This window comes from Grampus griseus (genome assembly GCF_964374135.1).
Source record: "Grampus griseus genome assembly, chromosome: 11".
In the NCBI taxonomy this organism is placed as follows: domain Eukaryota; kingdom Metazoa; phylum Chordata; class Mammalia; order Artiodactyla; family Delphinidae; genus Grampus; species Grampus griseus.
Window position 1 is genome coordinate 97,874,418 of NC_139005.1, and position 20,398 is coordinate 97,894,815.

A 20,398-nucleotide genomic window follows, 5' to 3' on the forward strand; every position below is an offset into this window, starting at 1 on the left:
GCAGGCTTTGCTGATTGATTAGGGCTGGCATTTGAGATGAAAGCGATTTGCCAGCCCTGCCTTAAATCTTCCAACTCTGAAAGAATCCAAGAAAAATGTTAGCTCTGGTATAAAGCGCCCCATAGCTGTATAGAGGGAACCCCTTGGCAACGGGTGGAGGACCTTCTCCTTTGGAGAAGGCTTGAGCCCTGAGCAGAGAGAGAAGAGGAGGGATGCTAAAGAACTGTGACAGCATCGTCTCCCCCAGGCTCCCGGTCTGCTGCCGGGGTTCTCTGCTTCCTCCAACCCCGTCAATCCCCTGATTGCCTGCTCCCAAGTTGAGATGCCCTTTGAGGGGGGAGCACCGCAGAGGCCACAGTGGCCAAGGGTCAAGTCCCAGCTCTGCCACCTAAGTAACTCAGACAGTTACTGAATGTCTCTGATGCTCTGTTTTCTCACCTGTAGAATAAGGGTAACGTTTCCTGCCTTGAAGTTATACCGTGAAGAATAGACGCGTTAGTAGATGATATTTAATTGATGTTAGGAGTCATCTTTTTGGGTCACAGTTAAATTATCAGTATTTCAAAAATTCTTAGTGGTACCTAAAATACAAGGGCCTCGTGATGGGCAAGGATCTTTGACTTACAGGAATATGGTGTGTACAACATTTAGAACCGTGGCTGGCACGTAGTAAATGCCAATAAACGTTAGCTGTTGTTATTTCCATATAAATCAGGTAAAGTCCAGATCTTGTTCTGTTGCCCTCTCCCTATCCCCCGTTCAGATAAGGCAAATAAGAATCACTGAAAGCAGAAGACCCTGTTCTGGGGCTTCCACGAGCGCGTGTAGGGGAAGGTCTGCAAACGGCTGCTCCAGGCGGGCATGAGGGGTCACCCCTGTCAGTTCCGTGGCCCCTGATGGGATCACCACGCTCAGGGTCTCGCTTACGTTTCCCACAGCCATAGTATTTTTCTGCAAGATGGTTTTTCTTGGTCGCATAGTATCCTGCCACATAAATGGTCTGTCCTTTTCCTAACAAGCCCTTATAGGTGGCGATTCGGGCTGCTTCCACTTTTCCATGTTATACAGAATTGCCTTGTTCATATCACCAGTGAGTCCCCAGAGTAAAGTCCTTACAGGTAATTGCTGGAGAGAAATGATCAGCAGGTCTTTGGTCTCCATAATCGACTTGCAGTTTAGGAAGTGTTATCTTGTTTCAATCCAGCCTATTTCACGCCATCAAGGTCACCTAGAAAGCCAGCAGCGGACCAGGACCCACCGCGTGACCTGGAAAAGACTTGCTGCCATGCTTGGTTTGAAACACCTGCGTCCGGGCCTCTGGGAGATCTGGGAAATCATGGGAAAACCTTAAAATGTTTCCTCTCATTGAACTTCCCTGCGTCTCCGCACTGATGCGCATTAAGAAGTTCAAAGCCTCGGAGACCGAGTTTCCGAGAGGCGGGATCTGGAGGTGTTTATTCCGGCAGGTCTTGGTGGCCAGGCGATCTCATTTTCAGCTGTAACTGTGCGTCTCCACTCTTCTCTAGAGATTTCTCTCCCAGCCAAGTGGCTGACCGGGTCACTGGGCTGTGAATTAATTACATGCCGGCACACGGCTCTGTCAAAGAGCGCAGAAAAGCAATCTTAGAAAAGAAACCGCTTTTTCTCTCTTGGTGGCTTTCATTGTAGGAGAAAGGGACAATTATGAATTACATCAGAGCTATTCTGGGGCAGCCAGCGGAGGCCGGGAGGAGCCTGGTCTCAGCTCTCCAAGCCGGGGCTGGCTTTCCAGGGGCCAGGTCAGGGGCATTTCCTCTCCCCAGTCTCACTCCCACCGCCCCCAGGAGCCAGGAGCTGCTCAAACCCGAGTGTGGATGATGCTGGAGTGTGTGAGCATCGTCAGATCACAGGAGGCCAGAAAACCCTAATCAGCATCTAACACAGTTCTTTCACTTACAGCAGGGACCTGGGCTCCCCCCAGAGGGGAGGGAACTTGCCCAAATTCGCACAACCAGACAGGTGAGGGCCTGGGGCCGGGACCCTCCTCTCCCAAGCGTCCCTCAGTCCCAAAAGTTTGGAGGAGGGGCGGCACCTGGGGTTGCCTTCCCTGGAAACCAAGACGGGGACTTAGCTCAGAAGGCCCGGGTAAGCAGAGCGCTTTCAGCAGATGTCTGCAGTGGTTTGAACGGTGGCCCCCAAAGATACATCCACAGCCCCACCCCGGGAACCTCTGGCTGTGACTTTATTTGAAAAAGGTCTTTGCAGTTGTGACTGAGTTAAGGATCTCCAGATGGCCTCCTCCTGGATTATCTGGGAGGGCCCCAAATCCAATGACGTGTTTTTTGTTTTGTTTTGTTTTGCTGGCCACGCCACGTGGCTTGCGGGATCTTAGTTCCCTGACCGGGGATTGAACCCACATCCTCGGCAGTGAAAGCTCGGAGTCCTAGCCACTGGATCGCCGGGGAAGTCCCAATGACAAGTGTTCTTATAAGAAACAAAAGAGGAGAGGACACAGGCAGAGAAGGGAAGGCCATATGGCCTGAGAGACAGAGACTGGAATGATGTGGTCACAAACCAGGGGACACTGGCAGCCCCCAGAAACTGGAGAAGGCAGGAAGGAGTCTCCCCTTGAGTGTTTGCAGGGAGTGCAGCCCTGCAGACACCTTAACTTCAGACAACTGGCCTCCAGGGCTGTGAGAGAAAATTTTCTGTTCTTTTAAGACACAAACTTTGTGGTGCTGGACTGTGGCAGCCCCCAGGCACAACACACCCTGTCTCTGCAGGGAAGTAAGGAGGACAGGCAGAGGGAAGGGCTGCTCCCCTACCCCTCGACACTGCAGGGCGCTCTGGGGGCACCTTCAGGGGTGTCCCAACCTGGGGCATCAGCTGGTCAGTCCCTGGGCCGCCCGCTGGGAGGGGACGAGAACTGGAGGGGCCAGTTCTCTGTGGCAACCGTAGGGATGGGCACGTCTGTCCCGAGGAGCATCTGGGTGACACGCGACAGTTCCCACCACAGAGGGGCTGACAAAATTGTCTGCATAAAAGTGGAAACTCCTATGTGGCCAAAGAATGAAAGGAAAGTGAAAAAGACATACGCCAAAGGAAGAGAAGTCTCTTGCGACATATAGAACGGAAGCTTAATAACCTTCTTTTGCAGGAAGTGCGCTAGAAAACAGTCAGAAAGACACAAACAATAGAAAAAGAGGTAAAGTAGTGAACGAGTAAAAAATAAAGAAATTCACCTTCACCAGTGATCAGGGAACTGAAAGTTAACACAATGCCGTATTAGTTCTCACCCATCAGAACGCCGACAGAGAAAGGGTTATGACGTTGCAGTCAGGGGAGCTGGCGCTCTCTCAATGATCCGGGCTTGGGGGGTCAATAGGGTCCGCTTTTGTGAAAGGCCAGGGCGTCAAAATCACAAATGCAAGCAACCTCTTGAGTAAGAAAGTCCACTTGTTAGAGCCCCTAGTATAAAATATTCATCAGGGGACTTCCCTGGTATCGCAGTGGGTAAGAATCCGCCTGCCGATGCAGGGGACATCGGTTGGAGCCCTGGTCCGGGGAGATCCCACATGCCGCAGAGCAACTAAGCCCATGGGCCACAACTACTGAGCCTGCACTCTAGAGCCCACGAGCCACAACTACTGAGCCCGCGAGCCACAACTACTGAAGCCTGCGCGCCTAGAGCCTGTGCTCAGCAACAAGACAAGCCACCGCAATGAGAAGCCCGCGCACCGCAACGAAGAGTAGCCCCCGCTCGCTGCAACTAGAGAAAGTCCGCGCACAGCAACGAAGACCCAATGCAGCCAAAATAAATAAATTTATAATAAAAAAATATTCATTAGGTGCCCCGAGACAACTGTGCATTTCGTTACAGCATCACTTGTCATGGAGAGAAGCCGACACCACTTAACTGTTGAAAGGAGCTGCGCGGCACGTGTGCAGAGACTGTGGGTCTATTTATCCTGCTCGGGAAAGATGCCGTGAGATGTTACAGTAAGATGATCCAGAAAGCATACTTCTAGTATGAACTTATGTGGAAGGAAGGCGCCAGCTCTGTACGAGCGTGTGGGAGTGAGAACACGGGATGGAAGCGTGCCTCTCCCCACTCTCCAAAAGGCCCGCTTCGCACCTTCCCTCTTTCTTCCCACCTCCCACGCCTCACGTTCAGCCGGCGACCTTGCTTCGTTCTTCACTGAGGAACCAGAAGCAGCCAGGTCAGGCCGGTCCTTGCCCAGCCCACGTGCCCACTCTCCTCGCAGGTCTGTAAGGCGGACGCATGTCCCCGCCCCTGATGCAGACCGAGTTCTCCCCTCCCCTCAACAGCCTTCACCCCCCCCCCCCCGCCGCTTCCTGCATCGACCAAACTCCCCCTTTCCTGGATCAATCCATCAGCACACAAGCTTCTGCTAGTAACTAGAGCAGAATGGCTAACGGGGAGGAGAGCTTTCTGCTGAGCTAGGGACAAATTCGAATGCACAGCCCGGCGGTGCTGCCTGGGACCCCCAGGCAGCACTGAGCTCTGGACACGGTGCCCAGCTGGGGAACACGGGACGCAGCTGGCAGGGCCCAGAGCCCTGGCACTGTGTCACCAGCTGCTCCAGGGCTCACTGCGGCCTGGGAACCTGGGGGCAGGCTGGGGCCGGGGATGTGCTGGCAATGTGGGTGCAGCAAACCACACGCTTGGCTTCAACGACCCCCTCCTTCAGAGACAGAATCCTCACCCCTTTTTCACAGGGAGAGACTAACACTCAGACAAGTGGCCCAGCTGGGATTTACCCAGGATATTGGACTCAGGGGCCGTGACCCCCCTCCTGCCCCATGCTTCCTGTATCCTCCTGGGTGGGGGGCAACCTCCTAGGTGGAACTCCTGAGACTCCTTCATTCCTAAGATGCAGCATTTGCTTTGCTTTTGGTTTTGACAATTTTTTACTAAAGTATAACAAACACACAGAAAAGTTCACAAAACCTCAGTGTCCAGGTCCCTGAAGTTTTCCAAAGTGAGGACCCCCAGGTGGACACCCCCAGACTGAGGAGCAGAGCTCTCTGGTTGTCTCCAAGCGTCACCCAGCTGGTAGCCCATGTCAGAGCCCCCTCCTTTTTCAAGGCTGAATAATATTCCATCCCGTTTTGTTCTTGACAAAGAAAAGACACTGCCCAGTTATTACATTACTACATAAACCCTGACGAGCCCTGGAGAATGTGCCAGATGCCACAGAAGGAGTGGGGGTACCTGCAGAAGCAGCCCCTATGCAGCCCTGTCAACTGGGGACAAGAATGGACACTTTGTCATAGGCTTGAGGCAAGGGGACGCGTCCATACAGGATGGCTCTGAGCAGGGCAGTGCACGACATGTGCTCAGTAAGGATCCGTAATTACCGGACTTGCTGCGCGCTCCGACGGGGCACCTGGCCGGCCACTGCCTGGCACAGAGAGGATGATCCCTAAACGCTGCCGTGAGGGGCACACCGGTGACCTGGCAGAAAGCCAGCCAAAGGCCTCACTCATGTCCCTCGTTTAACTCGCCCCACCTCTGCAGGGGAGGCCCTCCAAGCCCCATTGGACAGATGGGAACACTGAGGGAGGGAGAAATGGGCTGCCGGTGATGGGATGTGCAGGCCTGGCCCTTTGGAGTCCTGTACTGGCCTCCTGTCCCCATGTCCCCACCCAGGGGCAGCCAGAGCTTTGTAGGAGTAGGAGTAGAGCACACAGAAGGAGGGGATGGGCTACAGGAGGGAGAGAGCTGCAGCGGGGAGGCTCTACCCCGCCACACACGCCTGGCTGCCACCCGTTCCATCTATGTTGGAAGCTGGGATTCAAGCGTGTGGGTGTTGGCCCAGGGCTCAGAGGCCCAGGCTTTACTTGCAGAAGTTTTTAGTCCTTGCCCAGACCTTTCACTGGCCCAGGAGAGCTCAGTAGAATCTGGCCTAGCCGGGGCGAGAGAGGTCAGCCCCTGAGCAAGGGAGGGGGCTTGGAGTCTCCCACGGACCAGTGAACACAGAGGCCCCTGAGGGGCTTCAGGCGTGCTGGGCAAGGGCAGAGCCCGTCTGGGGTTCACACGTCAGGGTTTGACAAGCTGGAAGGTCCTGGGTCCCCTGATGGGGGCAGAGGGACAGTTCCCCACAGCCCAAGAGCTGGCCCTCCAGGCACGCTTTGCAGGGGAGGGAGCGGAGGCCCAGGGAGGGGGCCCAGGCTGGGGCCATGCTGCCGGTGAGAGGTAGAGAGGCCCCCAGCGCTCCAGCCTCTCAGGACCGCACCTGGCGGAGAGGGGAGCCATGTTCCAGGGGCCCGACCAGTGGAGACAGATGGAAAAGGGGAGGCAGCTTGGCAGGCAGCCGTGTGGCGGGCGGGCTGCAGCATTACCTGGGGTCATGTTAAACTGGAAGTGACAAGGCACAGATGGGAATTCATCTGCTCCTCTGGACGGGAAATCTATCCAGCAAACGCCGGGCTCTCCCACCTCCAAGGCTTGCGCTTCATGGGGAGAAATAGGAACCATCTGAGATCTTCTGCCACTTCCCTGGGGCCCGGGGTCCAAGAACAAGGGCAGGGTGGAGGTACAGAGGGCTGCACGGGGGAAGGGGGGTCGAAAGAGCATCCCCTGTAAAGGTGTGGGGAGTGGAAGGCTGGCCTCAAACCTGCAGCCGGGTCCGGGTGACCCTCAGCCCATGGATCGTATCCCATTCCCACCCACGGTGAGGGGGTCCTGCCCCGGGCATCAGAGTCTGGAGTCAATGATAATGATGTTCTCGATAATACTGGGCCTCTCCGGGTGGGCCCAGCCCAGGCCCTCCTCCCTTGAGGCTCTGGGAGGGAGTGATGGGATCCACCGGTGGGGGGAGACCCTACGTGGTGGGGCCCTCGGGGTCCGTCGACCCTGGGCTCAGCATGAGGTAGGGGTTAAAGCCACCAAAAGTCACCAAAGCTCAGAGCCTCCCCAGGGAACGGTTTCCTCGCAGAGCTGTGATCTGTCACCCCCCACCCCCCTAACCCCTGCTTAAACCTCCCAGTGGCTTCCCAGGACTCGCTGAATGAAACTGGCGCCCCCGACCCAGGCTCCTGTCTGGTCCCCCCTGGCCCCAGGTTGCTCGTCCTCCGCCCGCCATCACCCCGTCTCACTTTCCCCATCATCAAGCCCTCTGTCCATCTATTGATGTGCTCATTTGTCTGGGTGCCCTCCGCCCCCAGCTCCAGCACGGAAATTCCCTGGAGGGAGGGTTTTGTCTATCGTAGGGGCTGCTAACACCTGGTATGGGCCTGGCCCAGAGCAGGTGCTCAGAAACCCCGGCTGGATGAGTGAGGGTCTAAGAGCGGTGACACCGACACCGGCTTGACGGTCTCCTCGCCGCAACGCCCGCAGGAGCACGACTCCCCAAGTCCGAGGCCAGGTTGTGCAGCTGCTTGGAACGTGGTGTGGGCCAGAGTGTGGGGTTCGGATCCCAGCTCCGCCGGTCACTCACCGTATGGCCTTGGGTCACTTACAGACGCTCCTTGCCTCAGTCTCTGCACCTGTGTTATGGGGCAGCAAGAGTAGCCCTTGCTGGGCCCTCCTCTGTGCCACGCACACTTCTAGGTCCTAAGAACCATCGTTTAATCCAGACAACACTCCAGTACATTTATTGTCCCCGTTCTTCAGCTGAGAAAACTGGGGCCCAGAGAAATCTTCACCTGCCCCAGGTGACCAGGCTGGGAAGAGGCACAGCCAGGACTCGAAGCAGGACCCCTTGGCCAAGCAGCCCGGCGTGGGTGGGGTGGGATCGGCGGGCTCCACGCTGGCCCTTCCCTTTGCCACAGTGCTTTGTGAGACAGAGGACACCTGGACGGGCTTAGCCGCTGGGGGGACAGAGCCAGGTTGAAGGCTCAGCTGAGGGAGGAATATAGGGGTGAGGTGTCGAAGGGGAGGAGGGGTCCACTGCCTGGCCCTCCCCCAGAGGCACACTCCTCCTGTGAGCAGTGTCTGTGCGTCCGTCTGTCCGGAAAGCCCACCCAGAGCCGACCATCTCCTGGCACCTCCGGCTGCCACCCACCGCCAGGTGCCCGCTGGGTCTGCTTCTCTCTCCGACTCTCAGCCTCCCAGCCCTGGCTCTGCAGCTGAGTGCCCAGCTTCCCTCAGCCACTGTGGCCTCGGCCAGGACGCTGCCCACCTGGCTCCCAGGTGCTCAGAGGAGAGCAGTCACCAGCAAGCACCCGTTCTCTTGTGGACCCCAAACTCCGTCAGAGGAAGCCTTGCCCTGTCGACCTGTCCAAACACCCACACCCGGGGACGCTCGGTGGAGGGTGAGCGGGCAGAAGAGCTCTGGCCACAGCGGCACAGCCGGGAGGGTTATGGCCAATGGCCGGCAGACAAAAGGCCACCTGCCAGGAGCCAGGGGTGCCTGGAGGGCCAGAGAGGATCCAGAGCAGCTCCCTGGGAGCCAGCAAGAGCCTGGGGGTGTGAGGGCCTGAGGGGTCCAGGCTGTCCCCACCCCAGCAGTCAGACCCAGTCCTGCTGGTCCCTGACATGCTGTGTGGCTTTGGGCAGGACGACCCCCCTCTCTGTGCCACATCTCCAGGATTGGAGCAGATGAGCCTTGGGGGCCCTGGCAGCCCAGCGGGGTGCCGCCTCGGGTTCCTCAGACCATTTACCGGAAGCGCTCTTCACCAGGAACCGGGGAACAAATCCACGTGCCGACTCTCCGTCTGTTCATCAGTGTCAGCCTGCAGGCGTCACTGCCTCGGTCCTCGAAGGCCCCGTGTCTGGAGGAGGAGCCTATATGGATACCTTCCCCCCACCAGCTGCTCACCAGAGGCTCCGCCGCTCACTTGTCCAGCCACTCCCAGGGGAAGCGGGACCTTCCAGCCTGTGTGTCACCGTCACCCTGTGAGTCAGCATGGGAAGAGGCCCCATGGGCCCGGGGCCACATGTCCCCCAGGGGCCCTGGATCCGGGTGCAAATCCCACCTCCAGCTCTACCGCGCAATGCTGTCCAAGTCACAAACCTTCGTGGAGCCTCAGTTTCCTCACCTGTAAAATGGGAATGACCACGTCTGCTCCACTTGCGTCCTTGGGATGCTGGGAAGATTGAATGTGAGCATGAATGAGAAAGCACTGGCAAACTGTAGAGGGCTGTGCCCAGGGTGGGGAGCATTGTCCAGGCAGCTGAGCTTCTGGGCTTCCACGGCCAGGTACCAGCTTTGAGGGGTCTTGGGTCTGCCATCTTCCGAGTGCAGTGCACACCTGCTTTCTTGCATCCTGGACCTCCATTCCAGCAGGATCTTCAAGCTCAGTTAGGGTCCGGGTGTGAATAAGGCCAGTGGGAGTGGCTGAGCTCACTGAGACCCTTGCAGGCAGAGCCGACGGGGTTTCGGGCCAGGGTTTGTGCCGAGAAGCTTCCAGAGCCTTCCTTCTCCCCTTTCCTGTTCCAGAGCTTGTCTGAAACCAGGGCCCTGAAAATCTCAGAATTGGGGTGCTGGGGGAAGGCCAGGCAAAGCATGGGGGGAACCCAAGTTTTCCCTCTTCCGAGCATTTAGGCAGTGGTGTGGGCCTGCTGGACAAGAGGCTGGTGAGGGAACCAGGAGGAAATTTCTTTTTCTAGATCCCTCCTGAGTCTCTGGCAGCCCCCGGGCCCCAGCGTCCCTCCTTCCTGCCCCCCGGCTGTGGCAGACGGGCCAGATGGCCCCTGTGCTGGACTGTGCAGCCCTGGGTGGCCCAGAGCGCCTTCCCAGCATACCTGCACTGCCACGGGCGGGGCCCCTGAAGATTCTCCCTGCCTCCATGGGAGCACTGGGGCCCAAAGGGCAGGACTGAATACAGTCAGCCCTGGCCTAGGTCTTCCCCACGTTACCTACCCACCTTCCTTCCAACCCCAGCTCTGTGGGGGGTGGGTGAACATGAAAGCCTGGGGTCTCGGTTTCCAAAGCAACTGCAACGGCCGGAAGACTCTGGCTCAGGCCCCTAGAGGGCAGGGGCTGTCCGTTGGGGCCCAGCAGCTGAGCTGTCCTTCCAAACCCTCTGGGTCTTGGTCCCCCGCCCCCCCGACTCTGGGCTCCTGGGACAGTGCTCTGTGGGACACTGGATCGAGGGCAGGAGCTGGCCTCAGTCCCAGCCCTGGGCCTCAGATACCCGGCAGCAGGCCCTGGGGATGGACCTGCCCACATCAGGGCAGGACGCAGCCTGAGGCAGAGGACGGATCTGCCGTGGGGGCATCGTGCACCGTAAGCTTAGGGGCAGGCACAGTGGGTGTCGTCCAGGCAGACAACACAGACCCCCGTCTGAGGCCTGAGCCCCTGCCCTCCGTCCACCCTGAGTCCCAGCACCCCACAGGGACCTTGTGGGCCAGAGAGCTGCAAAGGGCAGGGATCCCCAAAGAAGGAGCCCCTGGGGCCAGGGCGGTCCCCCCTGCCCACCTCCACCCCACCTTCTGCTTTGGACTTGGCAGACTTGACAGTCTGCTCTCCGGGAGGCAGGTGACCCGGGCCCTGCTTTGCAGGGGCAGACGTAGGGGCCCCGAGGAGCTTCAGATGTGGCCAGGGGCCTGACCTGACTCCAGGCCTCCCGGGTCCCCACAGACTTAGAGCTGACCTCAGCTCTCAGAGGACACGCCTGGGGGTCCGGGCACAGCATCCTTCAGGCCTAACGGGCAAATGCTGCTGAGAGCAGACAACCCCAGGGTCCCAGGGTTCACTGCCTCGCTGCGACCTTGGCCACAGCCGCCTGGGTGAGGGATGGCAGCAAAGCCCACCCTGAGGATTGAGGTGGTGAGTACACAGTGCGGCTGGCAAGTGTAGACAACATTCCCAGAGGACCAGCTGGAAGAAGGAGAGACACACTGTGGATGGGGGGGTGGGTATGCAGAGGGGGTCTCCTGAGCACAGTGGTGTGGGGAGGGACAGAGCTGGGGCGTGAGTGGAGGGGGCTCTTCCCTTCTCCATCCCCCAGCCCCGCGCATGCCCCGCCTGGCCCTGGCACGTGGCATCCTCCATCCTCCTGTCGTAGGAGTCCCAGGTGACCCCTCCCAGGAATTTGCTCTGACTCCCTGTCAGTTCCACTCTCTGGCATCCATGGTCCAGCGCTTCCCCATCCCCAGGGAGCTCCTGTCGTGAAGGGGAGAGACTGTTTATGCACAGGGTTGAGGCTGCAGAGACAAGCTGCTGGATTCAGCCCTATTTGTTCTTGAATTACAGAGAAGGGAAAGCAAAGTGAAACAGAGCCGCATGGGGGTAGCGGGGGAAGGCTGACTGGCCCGGAGTGCTGCACCCCCTACAGACGATTGCACAGGGACCCCACTCCAGCCCAAAGACCCCACGGGCCAGCAGCGCCTTCCTCAGCCCCTCCTGGCCGTCAGCCCCGCCTCAAGCCCTCCTCAAGGCTCTCCCCGGCTGTCATGCGGAGGAGTACTTTTCCTAATAACCTTCAGCGTCTCTGACTTTTATCATCCAGCGGCGGTTTTCAGGATTTACTGGGATTTCCCCTGACATGGTTTGACAGTTTCTTTGAGGAATTGGACAGTTTAGCTGCAGAACTCAATTTATCTGCGAGCGGCGTGTTCCGGTCCCCAGGCCACCAGGCACCCCTTCATGCCAGCTCTCGGGGACAAGCCGCGTGCTGGCTCTGATTTTGACAGACTAAGTGGCCGCCCAGAGTGGGGAACCTGCCGGGCGCGGCCGCGCTGCAGTCAGAGTCTTCTCTGAGGACGCCTGGGAAGCACGTAGTATATGATCGTGTTCTCCGTAACTAGGGTTTGGGGAAAAGCAATTCTGGAGGCAACTCAGAGAAATAGAGATGATTTCTCCAGGAGGTGAGAGCTGAGCCGTGGCCCTGCTTCCTGCAGGATCTCGGGGGAGGAGGCTTTTCCTCTCTTGTGTGCAGACAGGAGGTGTCTTTGGAAAGTAGGGGTGAGCCTGGGTTATGAGGATGAGGCTGGAGCTCCCGTTTCAACACTCAGGATCTCCATCTCCCCTCCGAACACTCTCGCCGGCTCTGTCCCACTCGCATCACGTGTCATACATCCTTCATCCGACGCCTGCTTCCCTTGGCCCGCGTGGCTCTCCCCACCTGGGGTGCAGGTGCTCTCCCTGCTTCTGCAGCCCAGGAGACCGCTTCCTGTTCCAGGCTCAGCACTCAGGTCCCCGTCCCGGGAGAACTCGGCCTGAGCGCCCTTCCTCTCTCCTCCTCTGGGTTCTCAGCCCTTTGTGCAGACGAGCTGGGCATGGGGGGCACACCGCATACGTGCTTAGGCACCTGCTGCCTCCCGCTCCAGGCACATCACCTGCGCCTTCCAGGACACTGAGAACAAATGCAAGGAAGACGTGTGCGCAACGTCCCTCTTGGAGCTCCTACTAAGTGCCAAATGCCGCTAGCAGCTGGGTCTGCACCGTGGCAAGACAGACCTGCCAGCGCTCCCTCCCCGAATGTTCCTCTCAGAACCCAGATCAGATGAGCAACGTGGCTGAGGTCGCCTCCGTCTGGAGCCGGTGACAGGCCCTGGGATGGCAGGTGAGTGAGTTGGCCTCTGCCTGGCCACATACCATGTGAACCCCCATCCCTTGCTGTCCCTCAAGTCTCCCATCTAGGGCTGCAGGGCCAGGTGCCAAGGCCACAAAGAGAAGGCGGCATCTGGCAAGCCCCGTGGAAGCAGAGGCCAGGTGTGGTCATCTACTGTTGGGAGAGGAAGGGCAGGCAGGAAGAAAAGAGGTAGAGGAGGAAAGATGGAGAGACAGAGGAAGGGATTAGGGATACAGAGATGGAGGGATGGGGGATGAAGGGATGAAGGGGTGAAGGGATGGAGGGAGGAGGGATGGAGAGATGGAGAGAAGGAGGGAGATAGGGATGGAGGGAAGGAGGGATGAAGAGAAGGAGGGATGGAGGGAGGGGAGGAAGCGGGCGGAGGGCGAGGGAGAAGAAGTTTGGGCAATTCTCAGAGGAGGAACCTCCATTATCGTGGTGTTGGCCATGAGAACTCCCCTTAAGAACCTTGCCGGGGATGCTGGCCCTCTGCACCATCCTTCCTGTATTCTTGGGACTGCAGAAGGAGCTGCTGTCTGGCCAAGGTCTCCAGAAAAGCTCTGGAATCCTCCTGGGGCCAGGATGGTGGGGTGCATAGAGCCCTGGAGCCTGTCACGTCACCCCATCGCTGACCTGCCCCAGGCCCAGGGAGAGACACATGGGCCCAGCCCCGGGTGATGGTAGCAACAGTCACCAAAAGGAGAAAGTGCGGGAACAGTTCAGCTCAGCCCCAACGGGCCAGGCGCATCGGACTGGGGGTCCCTCTGGGGTCTCCAGCCCTGTTCCCTCCAGACACCGATCCTCTCCACAGAGGGTGTGGTGGTACCTGTGGACACACAGAGAATTCTGCCCACATCCCAAGCCCTGGCTCTGGGAGTGCTCCCAGGACACATCCCCGCCTGTCGGAGGCTGACGCAGAGGAAAGATACAGATCCGGGCTTGGCCTCGGACAAGGGACCTCTCTGAGTTTCGCCTTCCCCGGCTGTAAAATGAAATAGGCTGAACGCTCCATGGCGTTCCTGTGAGCCTTGAGTGTCTCCCGTGGGCGTGCTGTCGCGGAGCCTGGGACGTGGCGAGCGCCCGCTGCGTGGACTCTTTTCCCCCCAGGTTGCCAGGAGGACCGTGCGAAGCCAGGCTATCTGCACGTGGTCAGCCCTTGATGCCCCGCGGCAATAGGATTTTCACTCCCGCTGCTTCCCTTGCACGGACTCAGGCAAGGGCCCCCCAGCAGATAAAGAAGCTTCCGGATGTCAACAATGCAGAGGAACCATTCATAGGAGGCAGCCCTGGACTTGGTGTGAGCAGGAAAGAGGCAGATCCAACTAGGCTCCGGGGTCAGAGACGTGGGTTCAAATCCCAGCCCCACCTCAGTTACCCGTGGGACCCTGAGCCGTAGAGGACACCAGGGTCCACCAGGTTGGGGCCCCCGGGCGCACTCTCAGTGGAACACATGACTGATGCAAGTCTATTGTCAAGTTGAAGTGCAGGTTACAAGACAGCCTTGATGAATTCATCCGTTATTAATTGGGCACCTGCCCTCCCACCCCGGATCTGCCATCCCTGATGCTAGATTGTGGGTGCGGGGCTTAGAGCTGCTCAAGTCTAACCCCTTCCCCCAACTTACACAGGGAAACCTATCATGTGAGGATAAACCACTGTGCTGATGGCTGTACAAGGTCATGTATGAAATGACAGTTCCGGCACATGGCAGCATCTCGCTCAACTAAGATAACCCCTCTTCATCCCAGCTGCCCACACACCCGTCCTCAGAGCCTCATCCAGGTGTCAGGAACTAAAACCATTTTTAACAGGGAAAGCATCTTGGCCCAGGACAAATTCTTTGTATTAAAACCAAAACAACCCCAAACCTCTGTGGGGACGTCCCAGTGGAGGTGATTCAGGCCACGTCAAGGGGAGGGGCCACACCTGGGGGCCATGCACCCTCCTGCCCTGAGGGTCCCAGTGCGCCGTAGCTGGTGGACTCGCCTCTTGACAGCCACACGCTCCGCTGGTTGGATCTGTGTGACGGGGAAGAGGGCTGCTCTGGCTTTGCCGTCTGCACGTTTATCAACTTCACGCTCCCCCGCTGGTGCCGCCTTTAACTGGGTTGAGAAGGCAGAGTGCCCAGCAGGAGGCGAACGCTGGGCCCTTCGCGTCCCCACAAGCCAGGCTTTGGCAGCGTCTCCCGCCAGTCCTTGGTGGAGGCAGGGAGTCAGACTCTGCCCTCAGGGCACGTGCCCCACACTTCGTGTATGAACACCCCTCGGGGTCCCCTTGCTTCTAGGACCCAAGGGGGTTTGTCTGACATGTCCTTCCTGGGAAGGCCGCCAGGCTCAGCGTCATCCCCAGCACTGGGGCGGGGAAGGGACCCCTGAGGTCTGACCCCGGCTAAGCCACCAACTCCTGGGGGCCCTGGGGAGCTTCGCTCACTCTCTGTGCCTCAGTTTCCCCTGGCGTGGCCAGCAAAGCCATGGGACGGCGTGGACTTTGGGGTCAGGCTTCCTCAGCCCACTCTTGGGTCTCCCACTTCCTAGCTGGATGAGGCAGTTCATGTCCTTGGGCATCAGTGTTCCGAATCTGTGAAATGGGGATGAAAATGCCCACTTTACAGGGCGAGCAAATCGTGGCTCAGATGAGATACTTATCCCTGTGGTCACTGAGTTAGAAATCAACTCAAGGCATCTGGTCCCGGGTTTTCAGCTTGTTCACCTGATTGTTGGCCTTTAGTCCCAAGAGCATCGTGACCCACGCCGGGGGTAGTGAGTGAGTCAGAGGTCGGAGGGAGCTGTAGCTTCAATCTAGTTAGGAAACAAACAGCTCTCCCTCGGGGAAAGGACCATGGCTGGAGGACGCCCTAGACCTTCTTTATCTAGAGAGATGCTACCTTCAACAAGGCTGGAGCATCAGTTTCCTCTTGACGCCGTGAACCTTCTCCTGAAGAGTCAGACGTGTGTCTTTCCAGAGACCTAGAGGGAATATGAACCACTCTTTCCTGGGAAACTGGGTTCTGGAATGTTTTCCTGTCCAGAAAGAAGGCCAGAGCAAAGCATGGTGGGGAAGGCACACGTGTGGGGCAGGACCCCTCCAGATATTCACGGCGGTGGGTGCAAGCTGGAAGGGAGGCGGCGGAGGCCTCGGGGCCCCAGGAAAGGGACTCCAGTGGGCAGGGACTCTGGGAAGGCTGGAAGTGTGTCCTCAGGCTTTCCCGGAGAATCCCCACCATCTAGTTCTCACAGACCCCCAGCAATGGTGCCGAACAATTCTCAAAATATCGAGCTACTCTTCCTCACTTGATCGTAGCAAAAACATCTCAGAATATTAAATTCCTAATTTTCATTTGAGACCCTATAGAAATATTCCTATGCACTGGGACTTGGAGCACCCTAAGTCATCATTTTGAAGAAAATTGATGAAAAGAATATTATATTATTTCGATTAAAAATAACAAAATGCATGAAAAAATAAGCATAGTGAGTAAAGAAAACTTTTTATCCTTTCCAGAAGGAGAGGCAAAAGGGGGCATGTCTAGCACTTAGAAAATCTCCATTGCATTTAATAAACATTTAGTGAAAGCCTGCTGTGAGTTAAGTGCTGAGTATGTAACAATGAAAAAGCTTCGATGTCTGACCTTAAGGAGTTTCCATTCCAGAGGTCCACTGGGTCACTGGATCCACGGCCGCAGCCATACACGGCGCTCTGTAAGGGGAGCACATGCGTTCCTGCTGGAGGGGTTTAGGGACAGTCTTTCTGATAAACTGACATTTAAGATGGAATCTTAGGGGTTTGCTGGACCGAGGTAGAGGGCAGCTGAGAAGGGAGAAAGAATGGTGTCTTGGAACATAAATAAAACTGTGTGGCTGCATCGACGTGTGTGTGTGTGTGTGTGTGTGCCCGTGTGTGTGCATCCTGAGTGTGTGGATGTGTATGCACGTGTATCCCATGCCTGTGTTCGTCCGTGTGTGTGTGTGTGTGTATGTGTGTGTGTCCGTGTGTGTGTATCCTGAGTGTGTGAATGTGTATTCACATTCAGAGTCCAGCTGACACCCTAGGACACCCTTCCTGCAGTGGAGTGAGCCCTGCGGGAGCCCATGTGGCCACCCTGGGAGCATCTTCCTTGACCACTGCATCCTGAGGGGGGACCCGGGAGCACTGGCTCTGTCTGTCCAAGGTCCAGGCCTGTATCAGGGCTAAGCCCCCGCACCTGTCTCCAGGTCTAGACACCTGCCCCCCTCAGGCCTCAGGTGGCCCCTGGGGATATGGTTCCTGAAGATGCTGTGGGCCAGGGACAAAAGCCAGGGTTCTTTCTGAGTCATGGCCTGAAATTCGGACGTCAGCCTTGAGATTTCTGTCTCTTAGCAACCACCTTCCCCAGCCAGCTGCCTCCAGGCCTGGGTTATCTGTCAGCCGGGGCTGCAGCCACAGCAGTGTGCACCCCAGGCTGGTCTGTACCTGGTGGGAGGACTTTTCCAGTGGGTTTCTTGTATTGGGGTCACTTGTGTCGGCTCAGCCAGGAATGTAGAGCAGGGGTATCAGGAGGGCCTGGCACGGCCCCCCAGCTCCCCAGCTTCCCTCCCCCACTGCAGCTCCCACCTCCCACCTCTGCTCACGGGAACCCCGGTTGGGGCAGAGAATTTCGCTTTTGCAGCCTTGCCAAGCACTCCATTCCTGGACTTGAGGCCCCAGGCAGAAGGAGCTCCTCTGACCAAAGCTGTACTTTCTTTTCTGTTTGCAGGCTTGTCTCTGCAGGAGTTTTACCGGTGCTGTAAGGAAGCAGCCACATCGGCCCACCTCCAGTTGTTTCTCTACCAAACCCCCAAAGCTCCGGCTTCTGCGAAGCCAGCTGCTTCGCTCCCGTGGGACCAGGGCTGGTGGCCCCAGAGAGGCCGCTGGTGCCAGCTCCTTCCTCTGCCCTGCCTGCTGCACACAGAGGGCTGCATCCCCCGCGAACTGCAGCCTCCAGGCATCTGTTTTCATGTCATCAGACAGGACAATCTTTGGCTGCGGTGGTTCAGAAAATGGTCAACAGCTCTGGCTCCAGTAGGGTGATTCCTCCAGGGCCCAAATGGCATCCGGCTTCTCTCCCTTTTCCTCTCTCCTCTTCTTCCCCCGTGCTTTGGTCTTGCTCTGCAGATGTCATCTTCCATGGCTGGGAAGTTGGTCCAGCTGAGCCTCACCCAGGAAGCCAGGGAAAGTCCCAGAGAAGACCCTGATTGGCCAGTTTGGGTCACATGCCCACCCCCGGAAATCATCTCTGGGGGCCAGCTTCCGGCACACACCTGTTGTTGGCAGGATTAAGAGCCCCATGATTCATGGTCCTCCCAGGAGAACCACCTGTGTCAGCCTATTCTCTGGTCTTTCTAGATACCTCTCCTGGGTCCTTTCTCAGATATTACAAGTAGGCTTGCTCCCAACCTACTTTGCCCAATTGTTTTCTCTCTGTCCATCTCTCCATCCACAGCACCCAGCTCTCCAGTCAAACCGAACCCTGCCTTTTTTCCCAGCCCACCCCCTCTTCTCCTCTGTGCCTGTGTCTGCCCATCTTCACCCTACATATCCTCCCAGGCCCAGTTCATATGCCACCTCCTCCAGGAAGCCTTCCCCAACGCCCCTTTAGAACTCTCCCCTCACCCAAGCCTCATTCCTCTTATTGTCCCTCCACCCTCCCCACAGACTCTGAGGCTAAAAAATACAGCCACACACTTGCCCAGATTCCAGATGCTTGAGGGCAGAACTCATTCCCCATCTGGACCTGTTATGGCTCATGAAAAAGTCCAGAGGTCCGGTTCAGCTGCTTCAGTCTGACAATGTCATCAATGCCTAGGCTCCTTTGTCCTTCTGCCCTGTGCTCCTCAGCCTGTGACTATGATCCTCATGGTCACAAAATGGCTGTTGAGATCAAGCCATTACCTCTGCATTCTGGACAGGAGGAAGGACACAAAGATCCAAAAAAAGAGGAAGTGGTGTCTAACTCTGGTACTTTAAGCTTTCCCAGAAGCCATCCCCAATGACTGTCACACCTTTTTAGCCAGAATGGTGCCGCTGGGCCACCGCTAACCACAAGGGAGGCTGGGAGAGAAAGTGGTTTAAATGGGCATTTTGCAGCTCTGGCCAAAATCAGGGAGAGTGGCTATTAGCTAGGTGACCGGCAGCATCAGCTACCACCTCTAAGAGTTCACTCTAGCTTTGATTACCTCAAAGACAGGGAGCTTGTTCTCCCCCAGGGTGGCCAGACTGCAGCTGGGACCCTGAGAGGAGGCAGCAGAACTCCCAGGCTCGGGCTCTGGAGCCCACAACTCCTGCTTCAGGGGCAGACTCTCTGGTAATTTCACGGACACACCAGGACGCTCAGATTCTTATCAACAGGGCTCAATGCCAGCCATCAAACCGGATACACTCATTCGAACCACATTTCTGGGTAATGATGCTTCCTTACACAAAACCATCAGGATTGTCTCCAAGACAGATCACCGCCTGGACCACACAACAGCTTTTCCGTTATCTCTGTGTAACCGGCCTCCGTGGAGTGATCAACAGCCCAGGTTGAAACGCTGCTTCTGCAAATTGAACTCTGTGGGGCCGGAGGACTACCATTACGTTAATTGTATTCCAAATCTTCCATTTATCTCCTGCCTGCCACTCCAGATGCCAGGTGGATGTGTCTGTGCGCACTTATGAATACACATCTCTGGCTCAGCCCTTGGCTTCCTCTTTGAGAGGCTCTCTCTGGCTATCTCTGAGACCTCTGCTCTCCCCATCTCTGTGTGGGTTTGCTTGAAGGATGGCCTTGTCCAGGTGCAAACGCTTTGCTTTAGATACGTGTGAGTTTGACGGATGCGAGGTCCCAATCTGGGGAGGTGGAGCCCAAAGGCAAGGTGCACACTCTGGCCTCAGAGTCAGTTACCATCCTACACGAATCCTGACGTTAGCATATCACTGCATAATGGCTGGTCTATTTGTAAGCCACCAAAGGGACAAAGGCCAGCCTGAAGTTCTCCTCCAGTCACAGCACCCTGTTTTTTTTTTTTTTTTTTTTTTTTTTTTTTTTGCGGTACGCGGGCCTCTCACTGTTGTGGCCTCTCCCGTTGTGGAGCACAGGCTCCGGACGCGCAGGCTCAGTGGCCATGGCTCACGGGCCCAGCCGCCCCGCGGCATGTGGGATCTTCCCAGACCGGGGCACGAACCCGTGTCCCCTGCATCGGCAGGCGGACTCTCAACCACTGCGCCACCCGGGAAGCCCCCACAGCACCCTCTTTGATTTGAGGCTATTCCTACAGAAGGGACTTCTTTGCATGGAGGGCAGACAGGGCTGGAAGAAGACCTGCATGTGGGTCCCCCCTGCCCTGGGCCCCTGGGGTGTGCAATTGATCCAGCATCCGTGGGAGCCGGCGGGGCCGTGAGGTTGGTTCCAGGTGTCTGGGGCCGTCAGCAAACACCTTCAGCTCAGCACGGAAATGCGGTCGTGCTCCTCTTCCGCCAGGCTTGGAGGCAGACAGAAGCCAGTCCAAGATGCTCTGAGAGCTCAGACCAGGAAGGGCCATCCATTCTGCATGCATAGATCTTGTGCCCCTGCCCGCCTGCAGCAACTGAATCTGTTCACACATCCCCCAGGCACAAAGCGATGGCAATAATCACAGCAGGAAGTCATAGAAAAGTGCGAGTCCTTCCACTCAGAAGGTCTACTTCCGGAGATTCATGCTGAGCACGTAAGTAAGGGCATATGGGCAGAGCCGACTGCCTCCACACTGCGCACAATGGCGAAAATGTGCCCAGGAACTGAATGGCTGACACTAAAATTGGTGATGCCTGGCAACATGGCAATATTCATTCACAAACTAAACCACTCAACACACAGTGCTAAGTTCTCAAAGGAGGTTGTGAAAAGTGGTTAAAAACATGGCCTCATTTCTGTTAAAAAATAATTATATCCATCCAT